This window comes from Cervus canadensis, chromosome 5 (assembly GCF_019320065.1).
Source record: "Cervus canadensis isolate Bull #8, Minnesota chromosome 5, ASM1932006v1, whole genome shotgun sequence".
Lineage (NCBI taxonomy): Eukaryota > Metazoa > Chordata > Mammalia > Artiodactyla > Cervidae > Cervus > Cervus canadensis.
In genome coordinates, this window is record NC_057390.1 from 75,174,726 (window position 1) to 75,195,341 (window position 20,616).

At 39.9% G+C, this 20,616-nt stretch overlaps 1 protein-coding gene across 1 annotated transcript in view; it reads left to right on the top strand.

The window, feature by feature from the left end:
• Positions 1-703: 703 nt before the first annotated feature.
• Positions 704-20,616, top strand: part of OSR1 (odd-skipped related transcription factor 1) — a 161,613-nt gene continuing 141,700 nt past the window's right edge. The window contains 1 exon segment of the mRNA XM_043469312.1: positions 704-841. The gene's annotated coding sequence lies outside the window, so the exon portion shown is untranslated.

The following is a 20,616-nucleotide window of genomic DNA, read 5'->3' on the forward strand; positions in this document are numbered from 1 at the left end:
AGTTGGACACGACTGAGCGACTGAACTAAACTAAACTGAACTGATGAACCTGGGGGAAACTGTGAGGCTTTTGCACTGAATCTTAAGATTCAACAGTCAGTGTTCTGTGATGTTTGTGTCTTCTGTTTCCACCATTTAGAAGTATGTATAAGAACATTATAATTAATAACAGAACATCATAATGAAATAATTCAAAACAAAGCACACAAGTGTGCTTGTGCAACCACACACACACACACACACACACACACACACACACACACACTTGTCAATGGAGCAAAAATCCAGAGTAGAAAGAAAACAAGAAGGGCGCTTGTTCCCCTGATGACAACATGCAAGTGCATGTCCTCAGGATGTCAGCTTCCCCATATGAAGAGACATAACCTGCTTTGCCCCACTTTTTGGGCCTGGTCGGGAGAGTGAATGGGAAGATAATTACCTATGTATTTTGGAAGTAGAAGTGTTGTAAAAGAAAATGTTTTATAGTCAGCCAATTAAAAGGAATCTTGTCCAAGGATATCTTCTATAGCCCTCAACCATCCTGCAGATAGTAAAGGAAGACAACGGAAGTAACAGTGAGAAGAAAACTGACCTAGTGGCCCAAGTCCCAGTGTCGGGGTTATATATTTGCTGAGCACTTCTGTTCTCGCTCAGCAAGTGGCTGAGATTCTAACTTCCACAAATAGCCTACTTCCTCTCTCCTGCAGCTTTGCTGACTCTTCGCTCTCCCTCTCCCTTCCCTGGACTCAGCATCGATGCCCTAATATGTTGGTACCCGTGGACCTGCTGTGTGCTGCTGGCTTCTGGCGTACCCAGCCTCCCATGCCATTCTAAACAACTGGTGAGTACAATGGACCTTATCCAGCCATGTCTGCCTCAGATACCAGCATAGGACTGAGAGTAAATATTTTTTGATCAGTTGCTTGATGAATAAAAATATTTTAAAAAATGAAAATGCAAAAATTCATCTTAGAAAGAAAACAGTGGCGTAACCTTTTTAAACGAACCAAAATGGAAACTTACTGGCCGGGAACTATTAACTTATCTCCCAAACACACAGAAGTAGAAACAGACCAGATTTAGGTTTCATAGTTCACATTTCTGTAGCAGGAGTTGTTGTTTTTATTATAAGCTCTATGTAGACCAAATTAACACTGAATTATAAAACAGTGGAAAAATGCAGAAAGTTGATAACTTTTGTTTGGTGATAACTTTGATAAATCATTATTTTCATAACACAAATGTACATATTTGACAGACTTTTTTTTAAGCTCAATCAATGGCTATTTTTAAACAGTACAATAAAACAAAGAAAATGGTAGTGTGGAGTAATGGAAAGAGGACAGGATTTGGCTGTTAAGTCTCAGGTGTAAAAGTAATACACTATCCTTTGTAAAATTCTCTGAGTCTTAGTTTCCTCAATCGCACTATTAACATGGCAATAACACATTCTTGCACAACCTCCCAAAATTTTGAACAGCCCCAGTGATAGAATGCATGTGACCATGATTTATAAATTCTAAAATGCTCCAGTGTATTAGTTAATATTATTACCAAAATAAAGCAAAGCTCTCTACATCTTCTGTGGAAGGGGGATTTGGCCTTAACCATGATCATTGTAGAATTTCAGATAAGCAGAACCACTTAGATCAGAATTGGCACTGTGGAATTTTGAGAAATGAATGATCTAATTTCATTTTTGTTTTTGTAAAATCGTCAGACAATTTGTTTGTGGTGCTTTCTTACTTTTTTCTTTCCTTTCTTCTCTCTCTCAACATCTGGTTTTCCTGATTTGATCAGACCTAGACATACCAAAAGAGTGTAGAAAATATTTTTGGGATTCATTTGCAGACACTAGTCATTTGGATCTTTTCATGCATTTTATGGGTTCTTATCTCAGCTCAGCCTAGACACTTGCGTCTTTAAATATTCCTCATGTAGAAGATGATGTAGTTATCAGGTGAACCTATTTTATATCCAACTTAAGAAGTTTCTTGAGACTGTACTAGTCCAAACTCCTTCATAATAGAAACGTTGTGGCCTGAGTTGTCCAGGTAGCTTCCTGTCATTGTGTGGAAGGGAGAAATGTCACTGAGGAGATGGCTCGCATGTGGGATGTCAAGTAAGAAATTGGGAGCCCTGCCCTTATTGGCACAACTAGCTCTTGTGCCCTCTTAAGGATGACCTCTGACCCACATCACCAGGTCTCTCCCTCACATCTTCACAGGCATAGAGACTCCACAGCTCAGGTGTAATTGACCTCGCTGTTGAGGCAGGTGTGGAGCTCAAGCCCCCTTTCCTTCCCTCCAGGCCAAGACCACCATAACCTCCCTAAGCTTAGATATGAGGAGCTGGATCAGACTTTATCACTCTGTGGCTTGATTGTGTTGACCCAGCTGGACACTGAAGAAGCGTAGTAAGCTGAAGAAAGATAAGTTATTTACCACCTCGGCTAGGGTTCCCCATGCCTCAAATTGATGTGCACAGATCAAACTTGCTCAGTCCATCAATATAGCCTCAGTCAACAGGCCATCAGGTGGTCAGTCGGTGTTCAGTATTCAAATAAGAGCTACTACGTGAATGAACGAAGGGATGGTAGCGCACTGGTTTTCTTACACCTGGAGCCTTTGGGCATCAGTTTCCATTTATTCCTAATACAATAGAAAAATATTAATTGAGTACCTGTAACTTGAGCAGTATCTGGGTCTTGGGGAACAGTTTTGTCCACAGTGATTAAAAAAAAACAAAAACAAAAATAGTAGTAGTCACTGCACCTGTGGAACTTATAGTCTGCCTGGAAGGGGAGATAAATGTGAAACAAAAGGACACATATTCCTTTACTGTCAGAAGTGCTAGGAAGGAAATGTAGTTCTATGATAGCATAAAGAGGGGATGCAATCCAGTTTGAGTGGATTGCCATGAGGCTTTCCTAAGGAAATGACATTTAAGGTGATATTTGAAGAGCGAGAATGGGTCAGCTCAGAAGAGAATTCTAAGAAGCAATTGTTGCAGCAAAGATTCTGTTCCAGGAGGAGACAATGCATTCCAAGAGTTGAAAGACATTGTACGGTGTGAAGTTAGAATAAGAAGTAGAGTATTACCTGCTGATGCTGAGTATGCAGGGACCAGACTATTAAAATCTTTGTGGCCAGGATAAGAATTCTGATCCTTAGCCTAAGAACAATGGAAAAACATGAAAGGATTTGTAAAGCTCTATATAAGGAGTAGTCTGGAGTGTTAAGAGTGAGTGTGGGATGCCTGTTAGGAGGCTAGAATAGTAGTCAAGATGAACTTGTTAGGAGGCTAGTCAAGATGAAATAAGATGGTAACTGAGAAAGACTAAGGTGATGGTAGAAAATGAATGAAGATAAGTGGACAGAATGGAGAACTTGGTGAAAACTGACAAAGCTTGATGCTAAAAATTCACCAGTTAGGTGGCTCAGACAGTAAAGAATCTGCCTGCAATGCAGGAGAACTGGGTTCGATCACTGGGTTGGGAAGATCCCCCGGAGGAGGGCATGGCAACTCATTCCAGTATTTTTGCCCAGCGAGTCCCCATGGACAGAGGAGATTGGTGGGCTACAGTCCATGGGGTTGCAAAGAGTCAGACACAACTGAGCGACTAAGCACAGCATGCATGTGACTCTTGGGTTTTGGCTTGTACAATTAAATAGATGAGGGGGCCATCTCCTGAGACAGGCATTCTGGAAGAGGACCAGGTGTGAGGAAAGATGACAGGTTCAACTTACCCATGTGGATGTTGAGATAACCTTGTGCCATCTTTGTGCAGACATAGAGTAGACAGTGGATATGTGAGACTAAAGCTCAGGGGAGAGGTCTGGCGAGAACTGAAGCCATGGACGGGAATGACATTCAGTGAAGTGAAGGGTGATGCTGCTGGGGATCTTGCTCAACATCTGCTACCAGGGCTAGGTCCCCAGCTACCAGCTCTCACACTCTGAGAGCTGCCTCCACAAGGCCACTGAGAATGCTTTACATCCAGGGTTGGCAGGCTTCTTTTCAAGTTAAACAGGATTGTGTGTGTGTGTGTGTGTGGTATGTAAGTGTGTGTAGGTAAAGAAAGGTTTGTTCTGTGGATCCGGGGTTGGAGAGTTACCACACACTGCATTTGAGTTTCATTCTCTAACACTCTAGTCTGCCAGCATTATCAAAATGGAAGGAGCCGAGTGGCTTTTTCTGGGATATAATTTGTTTCCTTTACCTTTGGCTTTTTATGGCATTCACACCTTCTTTCTCCAAGGTTCCCTACTGCTTGAGACTTTAAACAGTCTGATTTTGTTTCTAATTTTCTCAAAATGTCACCACCCACAATCAACTGGATAGCTACGCGTTTCCTTCATCCAGCAAGGCCAGGAGTCAAACACCTACTTTTTATTTTCCCACCTGTCTTGGCATCTGATCCTGACTCCTCAAATGAGTCTGCTGGTTACAGCACTCCATGGTGCTGGCGCTGTGTCCCCACAGGTGCCCAAACAGTCTGTTCTTTTGAGCGGGCCCTATCAGAGGTCTCGATCTTGCCAGTGGAATTGTATGGCTGGGTTTTCATTGACTTTTAGTTCTCAGTTTGGTTTGTATTGATGGGGAACACATTTTAAAAATACTTCACTCATCATAGTCCTCAGGTGGCCTTGCTGTTCTACGTGTCTTGAAGAAAAGGCGGTTTTGAAGGGCCCCGGAGTGTGGATTTTGGAAAAGTGAGAATTTTTGCTTGTGACTGATAGGCCTGTTTAAGGCTCAGAGTTTAGTGTCTGTTTTTATTGCCTATCATCTTTTAGTTCTTGTGTAGAAAATCATATATCTTGCCTTGAATTTACCAATGAATTTAGAGTGAGTATGTAGTATAATGTGCTTGGTTTTCATGCTCTGGGGGTACCAGAATAATAAAGGAAGCTGTAATCCACATCGTCGAGATGCATATTTGCATAGCAGTGGAGACAGAAAGACAATGACCAAATCTCAGTGCTATGTTAACAAAGGCAAGGAAGCAACTAACATGGAGAAAATGAAATATTTCACTCATGATTTAAAAGCTACACATTTAAAGGAAGTGGATCTGGTTAGCGTGCAGAAAAACAGGCATATTTAATAATTCACGTCACAGGAAAAGATGGCAATATCCATAGACAAATTATGAAAACAGAATATATATCCCGAAAGTAGAATGTGGGTTTAAATACGAAAGATGCTTTTCTGCCAGTTAGATGTGTAACAAAAATTAATATTAATGGATAAGTAATTCTGGGAGAATGACGGATGCACGGAATATACCAGTGTTAGCAGAATGGCAAAATTTGTGCGACACTGAAGCTGGATTTCCAGAGCTAAAATGTCTAATGATTACTATCTAAAAAAAATACAAGGCTTCCATAGCCACCAGACAGTAATTAGTTTTAGTGAATCTCACACCTGCCTTAAATTAACAACCTTCTACTCATGTTCATATCTTCATTAAATATCATAACAAAATATACCCATTCATTAGATAGAATTCTAGCTTGTAAGCATGACCCAGATATTTGTAAGAATATATTCAATATCTGTACACCCATTACGTTTTCAGATAACAGGAGAAAAACACAGTACAATTTTTTCCTCTTGTTAAGTCACTATCATTTAAGCTTTAACCTGGAACACTTAAAATAGAATTTAGGTTTACAAGATAAAAGCATGGCAAGAAATATCAGATGGCTGTGGAAACATGTGTCTCTGAAAAGTAGAACTCTCAAGAAAGAAAAACAGAAATGGCTTGCTCAGTCCATCTTGCTTAGTAAAGGAGCTGCAGCTTAAATTATCTAAAGGGGCATGTACAGTGAATGTTGTCACAAATTGTGTCAATTATTGTGTTAATTATTGTGTTAATTATTGTATATGTGCTAACAGCAAGTAGTATCAAAATATACCCAGGATTGTTTTGATACCTGTATTTGTTGTTGTTGTTCCAAAAACCTTCTTTGTAGAAGCTTTTTTAAATTGAAGTATAGTTTTTTTAATTGATTTACAACATTGTATTAGTTTCAGGTGTACAGCACAGAAATTCATTTACATATATATGTGTGTATGTGTGTGTGTATATAATATATAATAATCCTTTTCAGATTATTTTTCCTTATATTGATACATGTGTTTGTAATAAACATCTTGGGGGACAGGGGTGGATGAATTTCTGTTAAAAGCGTTCATGTGTGTTACATGTAACATACATGGTAAATATTTATTTACAGTCTTTGTTTAAGAAAACAGGCATTTAAGTGAAATCAACAAAAGGGAAATAGGTACATGGATGTGTGATTTTGAGATGGAAGTGAATCTTAATATGTAAATAAGATGTGTAATGTGAAAAAAAAACCAGCATACCTCAAGGTGTGAAGGGATGTGGAGGCCAGATCTAACAGATAGAAATTCTGTATTACCCCAGAGGACATAACCAGGGCTTAGAATTTATAGAGAGGTAAAATTTGGCACTCCAGAAGGGAGGACCTTCCCAAGAACCTTAGATATCCAACATGGGATTGCTCGGCCTCAGCTTTAGTGAACTCACAATGGCAACAGTGTTTAAGGAGGTATTGGATTACTGCTTGTCAAGGATGTCATAGAAAGAACTGATTTGTGTGAAAGACTAGGCTAGATTGGTGACTTTCAACTTCTTTTTAAGGAGTGGAGCTTTTTTTTCAAATCACCTCTTACATAAAAGCAGAAAATTTAAAAATACACAACAAAATAAGAGGAGTGCTTTGGGGAGTCCCACTCTCTTGGTTTTCTCAACTCTCACATAAATGCCCCTTGGCACCTCCTCTGAATTCCAAGAGCTTAAACACCCCCTCCTCACTCCATAATATCTAAAGGATTTATGGTTCCTTTTGCTTCCAGGATTCCATGATTATTCTGTGTATAAATTGTTCTTGTTTGAATTGCTTCATTAGCCATGTTTCTTTTTGCTTTAATTCCTAAAACATATGGAATTTTACAAATTAGATTTAGGAATTTTTAGCTCAGAGTTTAGTTTAGATTTGTCTAACTACACATGTTGACCAGTCAGGATACAGACATGATGATTTTTTTTTTCCAAAAGAAGAGTTTTTGAGGTCTAGTAGTATCTGTTTTAGATTCAGACTACTTGAAATCAGATTGTATGACAATGAGGAAGTAGAGCATTAAGGAACCAGGTCCAATAACTTTGATCAGATTGTATTTAGTGTGTTATGGAATTATGTGTTTCTTTCAACTCTGTCTGGCCACAGAGGCTCTTTTGAAGCTCACGTGTAGGCAGTTAATCTTGACTAGGTTCATTGATTTATAACAGGGAGAAAAATGCTCTTGTGAATCCAAATAACTTAAACTTGAAAAAGTTTTCAGTCAAGTGATTTTGTCCATAAACCACTAATAAAATTAAAAAGATGTCAAACAGAGAACGGATATCTTGCAGGGGTCACTGCTCTGCAGGTGCAAAAACTGGAGTTAACCAGTTAATCAGCTTGGGAGATTCAATGTGCTAACTAACCTAAAAAAGATGGGTGCATCAAGCAGCTGATGACTTATGAGTCAGAATGAAGAAAAAGGTGGCATGTCTGATTTGAAAAATGAGGCTTTTTAAAAATCTGTTTATCTGGATTGTATATACCCTTAGCAGGCCAAATACAGCCGATTTACAGAAGAGGGAAACATTGACAAGTATTTTCATTGGCACCTTAGTATGGCAGCAAAGAACTGAAGGCATTCTGCTTGTGCCTCAGTTGGAGAATATATGGATAAAATGTGGCGGGTGTGAGGGCCTTGGAATATTATGAGTAAATTGTTAGAAGCAACATGCTTGCTGCAAAATAACAACACGGATGCATTGTAAAGACACAGAGTTAACACATGATTGCCTATGGGAGGGATGTGGGAAGATTAGGAGCTGGGGAATGTGAATAAAAGACAACATTCAAACAATTATTTGTTGTGTGGTGTAAAATTAGTTGTATGCAAGAGAAATGCCCAAGGTAAAATTTTGAAATGAAGAAGAGATTGATCAAATCTGTGAGGATGGATGGAGACTTCTCAGAGAAGGAAATGTTTGGACTGCCTCTTCAGGCATAGAACAATATGGACAATTTGGAGAAAGTCAACAATTCAGCATAACTGTGGCATACAGTATGTATTAAAAAGTAGCAGGAGATGAGGTGAGTGCTACAAGCAGGGTGTAGATTACAGATGGTCTGGTGGACTACATAAGCAACTTGCATTTTAAATCTCAGAGGGAACAGAACTAAGCTGAGAAAAAGTAAGAATGGATTGTGTAATAAACCACTCAAGAGGAAGAGCATAGATTGGACTAGAAGGGATAGGACCGAGAAAGAGAAATTAGTTGAAATATTTGAAAGAACCTATACAAGGAGGACAAATATCTGAATTTGGGAAGTAACCATGAGGATGGATGCTGGGAAAAGATATGGATGGTATTAAGGGGGGAAACTGGTAAGACAATTGTGACTGATTAGATATTAAATGAGAAAAAATGAGAATAGACCTCAGGTTTCTGGCTTGGATGATTAGATGAAAAGTTATGTTGTTAAGCAGTAGAGGGAGTTTAGGAGAAAGTTGAGAAGTGGACTTAGTTTAAGTACATGTTGAATTTGAAGCTCTTGGTGTGCCATTCAAGTGGTGATATCTAATGGGTAATTCGATCTGTTATCAGGAAGTGGTCTGAGCTAGAGGTACACATTTGGGACTTGAGGCAGTCAAAGAGCTGCTGCCTCTGTTTCAGAAACTCAGGGGAAAAATGTAGAAGGAAGAGGAAAAGGGACCAGACATTTTGGAGAATATGAGGGAATGGGTAGATGACAGAAGACTTCAAGGAAGGCTTTTAGGGTATAACAGAAGAATAAGAATAAGAGAAGTTCAGTTCAGTTGCTCAGTTGTGTCCAACTCTTTGCGACCCCATGGACTGCAGCGCGCCAGGCTTCCCTGTCCATCACCAACTCCCAGAGCTTACTCAAACTCATGTCTATCGAGTTAGTGATGCTATCCAACCATCTCATCCTCTGTCGTTCTCTTCTCCTCCTGCCTTCAATCTTTCCCAGCATGAGGGTCTTTTCCAGTGAGTCAGTTCTTCGCATCAGGTGGCCAAATTATTGGAGTTTCAGCTTCAGCATCAGTCCTTCCTATGAATATTCAGGACTGATTTCCTTTAGGATTGACTGGTTTGATCTCCTTGCAGTTCAAGGGACTCTCAAGAGTCTTCTCCAATACCACAGTTCAAAAGCATCAATTCTTTAGTGCTCAGCTTTCTTTACAATCCGACTCTCACATCCATACATGACTACTGAAAAAACTATAGCTTTGACTAGATGGACCTTTGACTAGATGGACAAAGATCTCTGCTTTTTAATATACTATTTAGGTTGATCATAGCTTTACTTCCAAGGAGCAAGTGTTTTTTAATGTCATGGCTACAGTCACCATCTGCAGTGATTTTGGAGCCCAAGAAAATAAAGTCTGTCACTGTTTCCATTGTTTTTCCATCTATTTGCCATGAAGTGATGGGACCGGATGCCATGATCTTAGCTTTTTGAATGCTGAATTTTAAGCCAGCTTTTTCACTCTCCTCTTTCAATCTCATCAAGAGGCTTTCTTTTTAGCTTTTACCATCTTTCTAGCTTTCTGCCATAAGGGTGGTGTCTTCTGTGTATCTGAGGTTATTGATATTTCTCCCAGCAATCTTGATTCCAGCTTGTGCTTCATCCAGCCTGGCATTTCACATGATATACTCTGCAAATATGTTAAATAAACAGGGTGACAATATACAGCCTTGGTATACTGCAATATACCAAAATCTGCAAAATACAAGGAAAACTAGGAGAAAGTAATGTATTGGAGGTCTACAGAACCGAGTACTTTATGAATGAGGAGGCCGACTTTCTTCTGTTCTACACATCTACTCATTAGCGCGTGGGAAGGTCATTCCTGTTGCTCACATCTCCACTGATCCCCAACAACCCACTGTCACCCACCCCTATGCCACTGTCAGCGCTCTACTGTGATCGCCTCTTAACTGTTCTCTCTCCTCCACTCTAATCTTAAAATTTAGCCAGAGTACTTTATCTAAAACATAGGGTCTATCATGTTGCTTCTCTGCTTATAAACCTTCAATTACTTCCCCTTATAAAAAAAAAAAAAAAGAATAATCGACACTTTATGATGGACTACAAGCGCCTGCAAAATCTGCCCCCTGCTGGTCTCTCCAACCCAACTCCTGCCACTTCCTCCTTTGATCTTCACTGATCTCTCTTCTGTTCCTAAGAGGCAACAGTCCCCTGCCTCCCAGGCCCCTTGCTTTTCCTAAATAGTAGTATGGCTTCTCCATTCTTAATTTTAATGACTCAATTCAAATGCCATGTGCCCAGAGCAATCTTCCCCAGTCTCTCTGTCCCTCATTACTCTGTCTTCAGGGTCAGAAGTGAAGTGTCCTCTGTGGTGTCCTAAATGGGAAAGAAATCCAAAAGAGGGGGGATATATGTATACGTGGGACTTCCCAGGTAGCTCTAATAGTATGGAATTTGCCTGCCAATGCAGGAGATGCAGGTTTCATCCCTGGGTTAGGAAGATCCCCTGGAATAGGAAATGGCACCCCACTCCAGTATTCTTGCCTGGAGAATTCCATGGACAGAGGGACCTGGTGGGCTACAATCTATGGGGCAGCAAAAAGTCGGACGCAACTGAACAACTGAGCACAATATGTGTACACAGAGCTGATTCACTTTTCTGTATAACAGAATCTAAACAAACATTGTAAAGCAACTATACTCCAATAAAAAGTAAGTGAAAAGAAAAATAGAAGTGGAATCTTCTGTGTGAGAGTGATAGAGGAGAGAACTGGGTCTTTCCCTTTATAGGAGGAGAACTGCAGGCTTCATCAGCATGGACGCATCTGTGTAATCACCCTCAAAACAAGTTCTAGAATATATTCATCACCACCAAAATTTCCCTCTTGTCCCCTTTCAACCAGTTTCCTCCCTCAGTACTTGCCAGCAGAGGCGGGCTGCTTGTTGATTTCATTGCCAGCCTTTGTGTTTCCCCAAACCTCATCAAGATGTCTTATTGGGAAAAGTGGTGGGAAATAAGGAGCTTGACTATATTTCAATCCTTCAACATAGTCTGTGCAACTATCAGATTTCATCTGGATTGTCTTTCTCTTAGTAAATGAGCTCTACTTCTCTGAGCACACATGAGTGGCAAATGCCCCTTGCGTAGAAAATAGCCAGCATTTGTCAGCCAGCCACAGAGAGGACATTTTTCTTCTCTGGAAATTTAGACAATTTTGCTATTTTTGGTTCTATGGCTATCAATGTCTTCAAAAACATTGTTTTATATTATTTTTCTATTTTACCCCAAATTGTTGCAACAAAAATGTTGGGCTACCACATCCTGCTGAATACTACTTGAAAGTGGAGGTCTGTTTTCTCTCTAAAAGCCAACTTAAAAATTGCTGGAACTTCCCTGGTGGTCCAGTGGTTGAGAATCTTTGCAATTGATGGTTGAGAATGCAATCAAGGCATTGCAATGCCATGGAGCCACTAAACCTGAGCTCCACAACTAGAGAATCTGTGTGCTGCAACTAAAGATCCCACACGATGCACGAAGATCCCACGTGCCTGCTGCAGCTAAAGCCTGACACAGCCAAATAAACACATAAATATTTTAAAAATTTGCCAACAAGTACTTCTTTGACATTCTCTACTCCAGTAGAAGGATGTTTCCAGCCTCCAGGAGATGTAAGAGACATAGGGATCAAACTTACATCTCTTACATCTCCTGCATTGGTAGGTGGATTTTTCACCATGCCACCTGGGAAGCCCTATTTCTTGGACCCCTGTTTTATTCTTAACATGGTACTGAAGGAGTTAGAAAAAGAATCTAAGCCATGAGCTTTAATCAAGGTAGCTGACATCCATTTCAGAAGGAAAAACATACCTGAGTGGAACTATTAGAAAGCATGACAGTTATGTTGACTCTAATGGGGACACCTAGAACCTTGGTTAAGTGATTCTGTATTCCAGATCTCATTTTCGTCCATTGCAAATGAGAGGTTTGATTTTGATGAGCGGTTATCAAACGTTTCTGTTAAATGCACTGAGCCACATAATAGGGCTGGCCAGCTGAATAGCTGCTCAGGATATCCATCTATATGAGGTGTTAAAACAGTGATGGAAATAAAATAAAATGGAGAAAACTGAATGTATCAGAACTCCTCTCAGGAAGAGGACCATATGTGATCTCAGAGTCAGCCATTTGGGATATTGGGTGAGATTCCCAAGGAGCTTGCCTAAGAAACAACAGATGGAGGATAAACCCTTCTAATGAGGAGGAATCTGGTTTAGTGCAGGGCTTTTGTTCTGTTCCCCTGCAAGCTTGGGCCCCATTCAAGATGCCTGGGATGATAGAGCAGAGACTGAGCCTCACTACCAGTGGTCCTGTTTTTCTGCCCTCTTTACATACTGCTTAGTATTTCTACATAAAGGAACAAATCTTTAAAAAATGTAATCTCAAGTATGAATGCTGCATGCCTCACCAAGCTCTGCAGCAAATAACTACTTTACAAATGAATTTTTACCTAGAATCCCAGTGTGAAAACCAGGTGAAACAAACCCCACCCTGTTTAAATTAGATGTAAGGACATGGGACTTTGTTCACTCAGTTTCCCTTTAAACCTGCTGAGAAAATGTTGTCAGATTCTAGTCCTCAGTGGAATAACTATTTAAAAACTACTGATCTAGCTGATTTCCACCCTTTTAAAAAAGCACTAATCTTCTCTGATTCTATGATAAAGTACAGACATCTAGAGAATCGTGTAGCAGTGCTTTGTTTCTTAAATTCTTATATATCTCTCACCAAAATTAATATTTTCACTGGTTTAATAACAAGTATTTTGAGAAAAATAGAACATTGACATGTTAACCCATACAACTGTCATTTATAGTTTCTCTTTTAAAGAAACCTATGCTCTGAAAGTTTTCTTGAACTTTCAGCCTTTGTATTAAATAATGTGTTTTCATTTCCATGAACTCATTCTTGTTCTCTGATGACGTCTTTTTAAAAAAATAATCACCTCTCTTGTTTCATGGAAGCCCTCTCTTAAGCCTCTCTGAGGCTATTCAGAGTTCTTTGGGTGTCTGTTTCTCTTTTTTAAGTTACCTTCTGCTTGTTTCTCAGTTTTTGCTTCTCTTCCTTCTCTTTTGAAGAGCTGGATCTTTGTAAGTTTCTTAGAAGTCTTGACTGCAGTTCATATTTAAGAAGGAATAACTAGGTTGATTAATAAAAGCAGATCCGGGAGTCCCTCTGTTGTTTGGGGCCCCTTTCCAGAAGGAGATGGCGATTCAGACTCTGGGGATCTTGGCTGTCAGGCTTTCTCCCTCCATCTCAGCTGGGACTAGATAAGAAAGTCAATGTTGGGTACCCACTCTCATGTGGAACACAGAGTCCTCCTAGGCACACTGCTGAATTCTTTTGGGAGCACATCTCAGGTCTATGGTCCAGGGGAAGACACTGCTGCTGCGTGGGGTAGGGTGATTGGAGAAGAGGGTGGGATCAGGCTGACTCAGCAGAATTGCACAGGCTCTTCATTCACTACTTCAGCCTCCTCTTCCATTGCCTCCACTCCTGCTCATCCCAGACACTCTGCCATGAAAAACTGCATGTGCCCTGCCTTTCTCTTCTACCTGCTCTGAGCTGTGGCTTCCTGCACCCTAGTTTATTAGGCCGTATGATCCTGTTGTCTAGGATTTCTAAAAGAATAACCATTACTCCCATTACCAGTGCTTTTAATGGGTTTTTCCCTTTTGTATTTTACTGCAGTGGCACACTGAAGATGGGGAAGTTGGAGAGCTCCATTCAGGGTGTAGGCAGTAGTGGTACATTGCCGTAGAGAATTTATAAACAATAATAAAAACCAACCCAAAGAAAGTCTGGTTTTTATTATCACCCAGATCAGTGATAAAATGTTCTCCCTACCCCCTAAAAAAGTATCTTTAAAAAAAAAAAAAAGTTCTAAACAATTGCATTGGTTACTGTAGAGTTTTAATAAAATATATGTATGTTTCAAATAAGCACATTTTTACTACTATTGTCTAACAGACATTGGGTTCTACAGAGAAGTTAATTTGGAAACCTCCCAGTTATACAGTTGGTTCCAACACAAATGGACTCAGCTATACATGTTTGTTTCGAGAGTAAGTTTATAAAGTTTTGGAATCATTCAAGCTTGATTTTGGCGTCACTTGTGTTTCCAATTCCTGTGGTACTACATATTCCTGCATATAACCAGTAGATTGGAAATAAGCATTGACAGGGCAGTATTGTGAAGATAAAGAAACAGAACTTGAGTAACTTGCATTGTCTCATTCTGTGTGACCATTTCGAGTTTTATTTGTGTTTCAATTTTAAACAATGATATACAGAGCAAACTGTGAGGCATAACATCTTTTATTGTAAGCGCAAATTGTAGTTTGTGCATGAAATATTTTATTAAATTACAATAGTATCTTGAAATGGAAGTTTTGTATTTATAAATTAATTTTTTGTTTTAAGCTATGGACCAATCCAAGGAAACAGTGACTGTTACTGAAAGTAATTTTGTCATAAAGGAAAAGGGAATATTAAGACTATCTACTCCAGGTGCCAAAGAGCACTATGCATGCCAGTGTTTCAAGTCATCTAACTGGATTAGAGGAAAGAAGGAAGGAAGTCCAGGTGTTTAGGTGACCATTTTGAAGCAGAAGGTTGGGTACTATGATTAAAAGGAGAATTCAAGAGGTAAAATGACTTTTCAAAAGCAATGGAAGTTCAATAGTGGAACTTGTCTCCCACTTGTGTTTCTTTTAGCTGAAGTGGTCTCTGCAATTTGTGTGAATACTTGGCCCTATGAAGAATATGCACACACATCCAGCTCTACCAGTCCTTCTGGGCTAAGCATGAGTCCTGTTCCTCTTGCTACCATTTCTCAGACAACTTTAGCCCAGAATCATCCGGACTCTCACATATCTTACTCATCCAGCATTTTTCATACTATACTTGTGTTTTGCTTCTACTTGGACTACAAGCTCTTTAAGAGCTGGGATCTATCTTATGGGTGCCTACATTCCTGGCAGCACAGAGGTTCCCAGGAATGGTTGCTGATAGACATGTCTATGGCAGTCTTGCTAAGAAGGGCTAGTCCTCAAAGGTGACCTACTTTGAAGGTGGATTAAAAAAAAAAAAAAAAAAAGAACTGGCCAATTCATTTGGAAACTGGATGAAAAATGAACTCTGAAATCTAAGTGCTATTTTACATCTTAGTCAAAAGTGAAGTACAGTGATGAAGCCATGGGATTTCCTGCTAGTTTAATTGACACAATGGCTCTAAAGGAATTTCCAAAAGTGTGATTTCAGATGTGTTCTGTGCTAAGGAAAGGTCACTGGCATAGGCATGTAGCCTCCTTCAGAGGGACTGCTCTGAAAGATAATACTCAGTGCATCTGCTGGTTCTGTTACCTAAATATCCAGAGGTAATACTGTTTTCTCAAAGCATTAGATCACAGTGAAGGCATTGGTTCAATCTGAATCTCATTATCAGAGATTAAAGGATGACTTAATTTGATAAGAGAGTAACAGTTTTGCTTTCTCAGTTTAGGAGAAAGTCATTGTTGTAATCAGATACCTTCCATACTGAAGCTGAGCAAAAAATTGTTGCTCAATTCAATTCCATGGAGAAATAGAAAAGGGTAGGGTAGGGTAGCTATGACTGTCAAGAGAATATTAGCTTATGTCATCAGGATCCACCCCCCAACCCCTGTTTTTTTTTTTAATCCACACAGACAGTTTAACAGATTGAGGAAGTGGTGGGAGAAGAGAGCTGTAAAGATTCAATCTTCAACAGAAAGATCTTTCATTTGGAAAGATAGGGCTGTGTTTGGATAAAAACAAAGCTTATCAAGTCATGATGGGATTGAAAGGATAAACTGAGACTTGTTCTCAGTTTATCTCAAACACTTGTTCTCTTGTTTATCTCATAAACACAAATGCTAGATATTCAAAAGTGGTAGATTTAGAGTAAATAAAAGGGAATTATAATTTCGATAGTCTTCCCTGGCATCTCAGCTGGTAAAGAATCTGCCTGCAATGCAGGAGACCCCGATTTGATTCCTGGGTTGGGAAGATACTTTGGAGAAGGGATAGGATCCCACTCCAATATTCTTGGGCTTCCCTGGTGGGTCAGATGGTAAAGAATCCACCTGCAATGTGGGAGACTTGGGTTTGATCCCTGGGTTGGGAAAATATACTGGAGAAGGAAATGGCAACCTATTCCAGTATTCTTGCCTGAAGAATCCATGACAGAGGAGCCTGGCAGGCTACAGTCCATGGGACTACACACGACTTAGTGATTAAACCACTGCCATAATTTTGATAGAGGGGAATGAATACACTTCTGGAACCCATTAACCTAAGAGGTGGCACTGGCAAAAATATAAGTAGACTGCCAAGAGATTTGATCCTTTCATGGGTGACAGGTTGTTGTTCAATTGCACTCCATGGACTGCAGCATGCCAGTCTTCCCTATCCTTCACTATCTTCCAGAGTTTGCTCAAGCTCTTGTCCATTGAATCAGTGATACCATACAAACATCTCACCCTCTGTTGCCCTCATCTCCTCCTGCCTTAAGTCTTTCCCAGCATCACAGTCTTTTCCAATGAGTCAGCTCTTTGTCACATCGGGTCGCCAAAGTATTGGAGCTTCAGCTTCAGCAACAGTCCTCTCAGTAAATATTCAGGGTTGATTTCCTTTAGGATTGACTGGTTTAATCTCCTTGCTGTCCAAGGCACTCTCAAGAGCCTTCTACAGCACCATAATTTGAAAGCATCAATTCTTCGGTGCTCAACCTTCTTTATTGTTCACCTCTCACATCTGTACATGACTACTAGAAAAACCATAGCTTTGACTATACGGACCTTTGTTGGCATGGTGATGCCTCTGCTTTCAATATACTGCCTAGCTAAAGAACAATTATTCAGGGAGGCCAGGATGACTGGTCACTTTCCTGACCTCCAAGGCTGATGTTGAATGTGATACTCCAGGCCTCTAGGACTCATTCTTGGTTTCATCATTGCAGACGGTCTTCTGGACAGCAGGGACCAAGGGACTGGTCCAAGGACCAAGGGGCATCATTCTGATGTTCTCAAGTTTCATCTTCCCAGGCTAAATATTAACTTTCAGCCTGGAGTATCTTTCACCAAGTCATCTGTCTTAGTAAATGCTCTTGGGGTCCCAGTATCAGGAGGAGGCCATGAATCTTCCCTGCTGACAGTGAGAATACCCACACCCAGCCGCCATCGTGATTCCCGCATCCCACAATGTTCATGACAGTAAATTAGGCACCAAAGATTGTTTACATAACCCCTGATACCTGGTATATTTGTCAGCCCCACTCCATGGTCTGTGACTTTTGTAGAGCCAGGAAATGTTTAAAATAGAAGGCTACAGATAATATATAAAATTATGAGCACTTTACAAGAACTCAAACAAGTTTATCTGAACATTTCCCTCAGATCTCATATATTTCCTTTCTTCCCTTTTCTGTCTCATTTTGTCTCCATTTTACTCCCCTTCTTTGTTTGGTTTAATTCCATACTCAAACAGAGTAGCTTGTGCTCTCCCTATAAGCTTTTCACTGGATCCTCTGCTTGCTTCCCTAAGTAGCCATTTTCTTGGCTATACTATTTGGCTGTGTGTGCATGTGATTTCCAAATCTGCAGACCCCACCATAACTTTTATCCTAACTCTTGACCATGTGTCCAGTTACTTCTTCTTAGCTTTATGGTTACACTTACCTCGTAAGTTTAGTCTTTAGCCAAAATTCCTGTGTTATGTTATCAGACCTGGTTGCGAAATAAAGACATTGTTCCTTAAAACAATCTCTATAGGGTGTCACCCCAATCAAAATAGAAACTGGGGAAATAGTCATTTTGGATGTATTTCTCAAAACACTTTTGGAACTTCTGTGTGTAGTCCTCATTGGTGGTAAGTTTGTCCTTTGACATTGGAATCTGATTTTCATTTGTTTTTTCTTTCTTTCTTTTTTGCATGGCATATGGGATCTTAGTTCTCTGGCTAGGGTTTGAACCCAGACTCCCTGCATTGGAAGTGTGGCATCTTAACCACTGGACTGCCAGGGAAGTCCCAGAATTTTTTTTTTTTTTTTTTAAGAGTGAATGTTACCTGGTTTAGATTCAGCAACTCTAATGGTAAATTAGCCCTCATAGATTTAGATAGTGCTAGCCCTTCTACAAATCTTACTTTGACATAGCTGTAACTTTTCTTATGCAGTCTATTCCTTTGTATAATTGAGTATCTACTTTGTTTTCAGAACTACAGAAGAGTTGCTGGTATTGAGATGAATAATATGCAGATAATGTTATTGAAATAAATGCTTTGTGTGGAGGAAAATTTTGACCTTGATTCTAACAATCCATTATATCCATTTTTTTTCAGGTCAGGACTAATTCATGATTGTGACATTTTAAATTTGGCAGTCACTTTCTGTGGTTATTTTTAATTGAGTGGAATAAAATAGAATGTGTATAATATATTTTCCAGCCTTGTTGAAATATCATTGAAATAGAAGAGAATAGACTAGTATTGAATAGATTAGAATTCTGCTTCTGCTTAGGATATAGAAAGCTACAAGATAACTTTGCTTCTACTCTATTAATGGGCTAAGACTAAATAATCAAACCAAAACTAAATAATTTTCTTAATAATAGAGTTTAGGTAATAAAGCAACCAGGTAAATAGAATTTCAGAAGTGTGGATCTCTCCAAGGAGAAGAAACACGTGAACTCTCTCACCTTTTGTCATAGCATGGGAAGAAGTGGCTGCCATAAAAGGGGAGAAGACCACTGACATTTTGATGAATTCTAAAAGGCTGAGCATGGATTCATATGATAGTTTAGAATAACTGGGAATCCCAGATACAAGAGAATTTACACTCATTTACAAACTCTTTTATACTGATATCCAGTGGGTTCTCAAAAGAAAGACTGGGGACTGGGCAGGAATGAGGGGGTGAGTGCTCATTGGTAGGGATCAGCTCCCGCTGATGCACAGAAATAAAGCACTGTTAACTTTCTTAGCTCTCCCTCATACCTAGGAAAAGGTTTCAAGATCTGGACAAAGGGTTTGAAACTCTTTTGGATCTAGGATTCTGCACTCATACAAAGCAGACGACTTTTATCACTGAGACGGGGACAAGAAATTCTACCACCAATGCCCCGTCTCCTACCTCCACCACGTCAACACAAGGCAGAGTTGCTACCATGGTGATAAGAAGGAAAGGAGCACCAAAAAGCCTCAGTCCCCGTGGCCCTGGTACATAGTACTTGTCTAAGACCAAATCTGGATCAGGAGAACCAAGAACCCCCACTATGAGTCTAGCCCCAAATAATGAGCAGTAGCTGTCTACTGTTGCAGTTGGTCAGGAGCATGAAGACAGATGGATCTGTGGTATAGAGCTGAAGCATCTGCTGAAAGCTGAGTGGAGCCAGACTTTTGAGGAAAACTCCTCAACACTCCACGCCCCACACTAAGTACAACGTAACAGCAGCACATTGCAAGAGGAATTTGAGTCTGTGCTGCACCAGAGGTTATGTGCCTGTGTGCATACTTCAGTTGCCCCCGACTCTGCGACCCTATAGACTGTAGTCTGCTAGGCTACTCTGTCCATGGGATTCTCCAGGCAAGACTACTGGAGTGGGTTGCCATTCCCTCTTCCAGGGTATCTTCCCCACCAAGGACCAAACCCTGGTCTCTTATGTCTCTTGCATTGGCAGCAGGTTCCTTACCACTAGCGCCACCTGGGAAACCTGACTATAGCAATAAGATAACCCAGATCAATGAGACTGAATCAACTCAAACAGCCCAGTGGAAGAAGAGACATGCCTATTTCTGCATGCAAATATTAACCCTATCTATATTGTTTTTCTAAACAGAATTTTTATGTACATAAAGCAAAAACTTGCAACTTAATGGAGAAATAAACAAGTCCACAATTACAGGTTGAGAACTTAATACTCTAATGCAGTAACTGATAGAACAAGTAGACAGAACATTAGTGAGGCTATGGAAGACCTGTACTAGCAGAGTGATGCTTAGAAGAGTTCACCCACCAGTAACAGAATGTACATTTTTTTCAAGTGCACACGAAACATTCACTAAGATGCACTACCTTCTGAGCCATAAAACAAAGCTCAACAAATTTCAAAGAATCGAAATTATTCAGAGTATGATCTTTTGGTAAGAATGGATTTAAGCTAGAATCAATAGCAGAAAGTTATTGGAAAGAATATTGTAAAATACTCAAATATTCTAAAATTGAATAACAGGCTTCTAAGCAATCAGTGTGTCAAGAAATCATAAGGGAAATTAGCAAATATTTTTAGGGCCAGTGCACTATGACAACGCTGAGGGATGGAATGGGGAGGGAGGGGGGTTCAGGATGGGGGAAGCATGTATATCCACGGCTGATTCACGTCAATGTGTGGCAAAAACCACAACAATATTGTAAAGTAATTAGCCTCCAATTTAAATAAA